Consider the following 6,046-nt stretch of genomic DNA (forward strand, 5'->3'; position numbering starts at 1 on the left):
TTTCCTCAAGACAACCAATGGACTTCGATTTGCAGCTCATGTGCCTTGTGCATATTTTCCATTTCGAAACCAAGCAGGACCCTGCAGGGCCTTCCCAGGGACACCCCACCCCACCCCCACCCCACATCCTCACCTCTTATTTGTAAAAAAGCTCTAGCCTGCTAGGCCTTCCCTGCGTTCCAAAGAGCAAATTTAATCAGAGAACTGAGAAAATGCAGAAAGAAAGGAAAGCAGTCAAGCAAGTCAAAAACAATAATGGCTTAGCCATAAAACAAAGTCAAGGACCTTCCGTTCTTCATCAAGGGCTATAGACAATTTCCCAAGCCATATCCATGAGTTGTTTTGCAGATACTAAAACCCCCACCAGGTGGAAGAAGTTAACTGCATGCTGACCACCAGCATGTAGACCCCAGACGAGTTGGAACCAGAAGGTTGATGACTGAGATTCCCCAAACTTCATCCTATTACGTCACCATCAACCAATCAGAGAATTGTGCGTGAGCTGACCACACACCCTGAGACCCCCTCCCTCACACTGTCTTTAAAAACCCTTCCCCGAAAGCTATCAGAATTGGGGTCTTTTAAGCATGAGCTGCCTGTTCTCCTTGCGTGGTACCCTGCAATAAACACTGCACTTTCCTTCACCACAACCCGGTTGTCAGTAGATTGGCTTTGCTGCTCAAGTGGACCCAAGTTTGGCTTGGTAACAATTTTGTCACGCAGGATATTAAAAAGATGTGCAGTCAAGAGTAAAGACCTCATAAAAGGTGGTCATTATTACTGTTTCCTCAAGGAGGTCCTTAAGTGAATCTGGCCATTATTTGACCGCAAGCATAGCAATGAAAAATACAATGACCGCTGGTGCGTTTTGGTGGCGCGGCTTTGACTCGTGCCGAGACATTAGCAGCACCCACCACTGCTGCTGCACCATCAGTGCAAACCTCAATACAGCTGCTCCAGGATCAACCACGAGAGTGAATCAAGTTATTCAGGATTTTGAATGGTTCAGCACCCCTTGTGTTTGCTTCCAAGCATTCACATAAAAGATCTTTGTCTAGTTGGTGTGATACTAGATGATCACAAGCAAAACAGCGAGTCCAGCCACATCTATTGATTTGTCCATTTGTGAGACAGAAGTACGATTCTGCAGAGAAGATATTAACTCAGCCTTCCCGTTTGCAGCTAAATCTTTGATCTGACAAGCTACTGTATCATTACAAAGTGGCGCTGCTGTAATTTCTTCTGCGGACTCTCCAGCCAGCCAGCATTCAGCAGTGTCAGCTGTAAGGCTTACATGACTTTCTCTGGGTGCCAGAGGCACTTCCTGTGATGAAGTACCCTGCACAGTCACCTACCCTGCAGGGTACTTCAATGGCTTTGCCTCTCTGCGTTGAAAAGCTATAACAATCAATTTTTGGCTTTTAATGAACTCATCACATTTACATTTAAAATATTCAATTCCTCTTTCTTTAGACTCTGAATGATGTCTCTTAAAATGATGCCACAACTCAGAAGGTACCAAAAAGGTAAAATTTTAACATGATAAAGCCGTGGAATAGATAGCTTTTGAGTCATATTTTGTTTCATATTTACACTTTTTTAGTAGATTTCTGATTCATCTTTTTCTTCATGTTTAGGCTTAGATGGTGCAGCTGTGTGAGCTAAGAAAGCGAGATTTCTAATCTCCCTTTTTTAAAGCTAATGAGCCATCAGCGTCTAAGAAAGGGAAACTGAGTCAGGGCAGAGAGCAGATCACTGGCAATGCATTAAAGATGCTACAGATGAACTGTGTGGACTTCTGACGATGAAAACAGAGAGAGTCGGGCCAAAGGTCTCAAATTGGCACTGGGTAGCCTCTTCCATTGTCAGGTGAAGTGGAAAGAGGTGCGAGTTCCTTGGGAAGGCCTGGTCCCCAGTGGAGGAAAGTATCAGGAAGAAGAGAGGACTGAGTTTGGGAAGGTCCCAGTGAGCCATGTTCCACTCTGTTATTCAGTCCTTTCCCCGGTTTTCCCTAAGAGCATGTAAGGGCCTTGAAGAAGAATATATTTATTAGTATTTAAATAAGTTTACAATATTTATTTATAGAAAAATGGGTAATAACTTAGTTCATTAAAAGCTTGGAACATTCTCTGGCCAACTAAATTAGTATCGTCTCTCATAGTACACTCAAGGTCCTCCCCTTTATAATTTCAAATATGACCTTGGGCAAATTCCATCACCTTTTCAAGTTGCACTGGCCAAACGTGGTTTTGGCTCTGAAAGGAGAGGTGGTGTGGCGTTTGTGGTTAAGAACATAGACTCAGTAGGCATAGAGTTGAATCTCAGCTTTACCACTTATTAGTCATAAAACCTTTGGAAAATTAACTTGCCCTTCCTGAGAATAATTTAGGCTTTGCCGGCCATACAGTCTATATTGTGGCTATCTAACTCTGTCACTGTGTCATAAACCGTGGCACAATAAAACTTCATATACAGAAACAGGTGGCTGGTTAGATTAGATGTATGCCGTAGTTTATAGACCCCTTGTCTATAAGACAGAAATATCATCACTTACCTTCAAGGGTTGCCGTAAGAATTAAATCAGTTATTACCTGTTTATTTCTTGGTAACCAATAGACAATCAATGGAAGTTGCTATTATTATTATTGTTCCTAAGGTTATTCCAATTCAGTCCGTGACCATGATCTATGGCTCTCAGACTTTCTGGATGGGCAGAACAGATTTCCCAATGGAAAATAGCTTTTCTGAATGAAGATCTCTGTTTGAGGGAACATGATAAGCAGGAAACAGCAAGTCCTTCGTAGCTCCCATCCCTGAGGGTTCCATGTTGCCAGGGCAAAAGAATGCTATCCCAGTGTGCGGACGATCTCATTTCAAAACAATAAACATGTAAAGCTAAGATGTTAATTTTACTTTGTAAAATGACCTGCTACGTAATAGAATGCTTTTAACTGCAGGTGCACACCTTTCTTTAGTATGGTGGTAGCCTGTCTGTTTAACATCCAACCAAAGGCATCCATTTCAAGTGGAAGCCAACTGTTCAGAGTGGAAAAGCTTGGATTCTCTCTCACACTGTATCATATCACAACACAAACTGAAGATAGAGGTCATTACACTAAAGCTCAGAGCAAAAAACTATGCTGCACAGATGTTTTATGTAAGGTCCTTTGATATTATTCTTTAGCAGCTGGGCAGTTGGTTTGGGTAATAAATGAGGGCTGATGACCATCTTGTACACAAGCAGCTCAGAAAACAGCAACAAGTGGTAACTAGTGATTTGACCGGACCCCTGCTTCCCACCCCTCCCCCAAATATAATCACAGCCTAAATTCTTGGCCCTACTCAATAAAACAAAACATTGTGGATTCCATATAATCGAGGTTTAATGCATGTACTATGCCAACCTGTTCAGGAAAAAAAGCAGCAATAGAAGTTGACATTGAGTATAATATATTTATTTTTTAGTTTATAAATTAAATATTCACATTTGCTATTGTTAATAAATTGTTCTTGGACTTCCCTGGTGGCACAGTGGTTAAGAATCCGCCTGCCAATGCGGACTCAAGCCCTGGTCCAGGAAGATCCCACATGCCATGGAGCAACTAATCTCACGTGCCACAGCTACTGAGCCTGCACTCTAGAGCCTGTGAGCCACAACTACTGGGCCCGCGTGCCACAACTACTGAAGCCCGTGCGCCTAGAGCCCGTGCTCCGCAACAAGAGAAACCACCGCAATGGGAAGCCCGTGCACCGCAAGGAAGAGTAGCCCCCGCTCGCCTCCACTAGAGAAAGCCCGCGCGCAGCAATGAAGACCCAACGCAGCCAAAAATAAGTAAATAAATGAATTAATTTAAAAAAATAATAGATTGTTCTTATAACACTAAATATATAAATCATCAGAAAGTATCAGTATTTTACTTTTACAATTACAATGGTGAATGAGAGACGAGTAGAAACGCTTTTGAGTGAAGAGATGAGAAAAGGCAAAAGTATAAAATGCTGTGACATTTTACTCTGAAATATGTCACGAACGAAGCAGATTTATCTGTCCACATGAAAGCTGTCAACAGAGGCAGAGGCAAACCATCATCGCCTCCCTATTGAGGCGGGAGAGAGAGGCAAAATGAGGGTGCTGGTGCCACGCAGGATTTTAGGTTGACGATACTGCTCCTATTTTAGTAGGAGTAATTATAATAAGGCACTCAAATTTTGAGGACAAATAATTATTGAAATAATCTAATAACCTATGTTATTTAACTATTACTTTACAGTAGCCAACATATTAACAACTCATTTTTAATTATTTAGCTTTTAGCATCTGTATTTATCTTTTATATAGATAGTAAGTTTTCAAATGGCCATATATGTGTTCTTACTGATTCATGTTGAATCTAGATTATTATACACGCCCATAAGCTTTCAGAACTCAGTTGGTAAAACATTACACGTGAAATTTTTTAAGCTGTTGGCATTTTGCATCGATGTTACAAATGGGTTGTAATTTGGTATCTACGCAGTTATGCTGTGCGCACACACGGCTGCCGTATACACGTGGTATTAACCTGTCACTGAAAACCTGGCCCGGAGTGAAGTCTGTAACTTCCGGGCGAAACGAGGCAGCGGGAGCCGCACAGAAGCACGGGCCCTCCGCCTGCCTGCCAGCCACCAGACACAACTTTGACAGGCTCTTCTTCTGCCAGGAAGGAGACTGCGTTTGATTTCACAGATGTCCCTGGAAATCCAAGACTGAGTGTTAAGGGTGTGTGGATGGGGGTTAAAGTCTGATCCGATATGAATCCAGGTTTAGTAAAACAGAAAAGAAGGAATCTGTCATTAAGCTATGGCTATGGAGCTGTTCCAGGAGGAGTGAGTGGGGGAGGACAGCCTGAGTCCCCTTCTTCCCCACCATTTGGGAGATTCCAGGGCATCACAGGAAGTTCCTCTAGCGGGAGGCAAGCGCGGGGTTGGAAGGGCATTATTTTTCTATGTAGCGAAGTGGAGATTGCAGGCAGGAAGAGTTCATAAGGTGATGGGAGGTTGAGAGCTACTTTGCTCCGTAGCCTAAAAGGAGTCACGAGACTATTCGCTGCTGTGAGCGCCTTGTCTGGGTACTTAATTGCCATGAGAAAGTAGGAAGAAAACAATTGTTAAATAACCCATCTCAGGGAGGTAGAATTTTCTCCCCTAAAACTGTACCACTTTTGCCCCTCTGCCAACTTAAGAGAATACAAAATGTACTTGGGTTTTCACTCAGTTACCCACAGCCTGTGTTTTTAAAATTCCCTGTTATACTCACATGTGGAATCTAAAAAACACAACAAACTGGTGAATATAACCAAAAAAGAAGCAGACTCACAGATCTAGAGAACAAACTAGTGGTTACCAGTGGGGAGGGGGAGAGGGAGGGGCAATTCAGGGGTGGGGAAGAAAGAGGTACAAACTATCAGGTATAAGATAGGCTCAAGGATGTATTGTACAACACAGGGAATATAGCCAATATTTTGTAATAACTGTAAGTGGAAAGTAACCTTTAAAAATTGTATAAAAATTTTTATACAATAACATTTTATATAAAATTTTTATAAAATAAAAATCAAACACCCTCCCCCCAAAAAATCCCTGTTATAATAGCAGTAACTGTCCACATTTCTTTGGGGAAGCCGCACGTCTCTTAGAAATATTTATGGGTTTATTTGACAATGTAAAGTCCTGGGAAGTTGGACTCTGCACGAGGTCTGCAAGCAGAATGTCTAGAATTCTCTCCAGCCATGTCCCAGGGCCAGGTCAGAGGCTGTTCACGTGGGGGGATGGAGCCTGGCATCCCGGGTCCCGAGGGTGGGGGACCTGAATACCATCTTAGCGGAGCAGAGTCAGGAAGGCAGCTGCACTCAGCAGGAGTGTCTCCCGCTGCCCCTGTCCCCTCACAGTTCCCTATGGGGACACACAGCCACCTACTCACAGATGGATTCAGATGACAGACACCAGGAAAAAATTCAAAAGCCGTGTTCCCCTTTCCAACGCCTAGATAAAATACATACGTAATAAA

The sequence above is a fragment of the Phocoena sinus genome, chromosome 7 (genome assembly GCF_008692025.1).
Source record: "Phocoena sinus isolate mPhoSin1 chromosome 7, mPhoSin1.pri, whole genome shotgun sequence".
Taxonomy (NCBI): Eukaryota; Metazoa; Chordata; class Mammalia; order Artiodactyla; family Phocoenidae; genus Phocoena; species Phocoena sinus.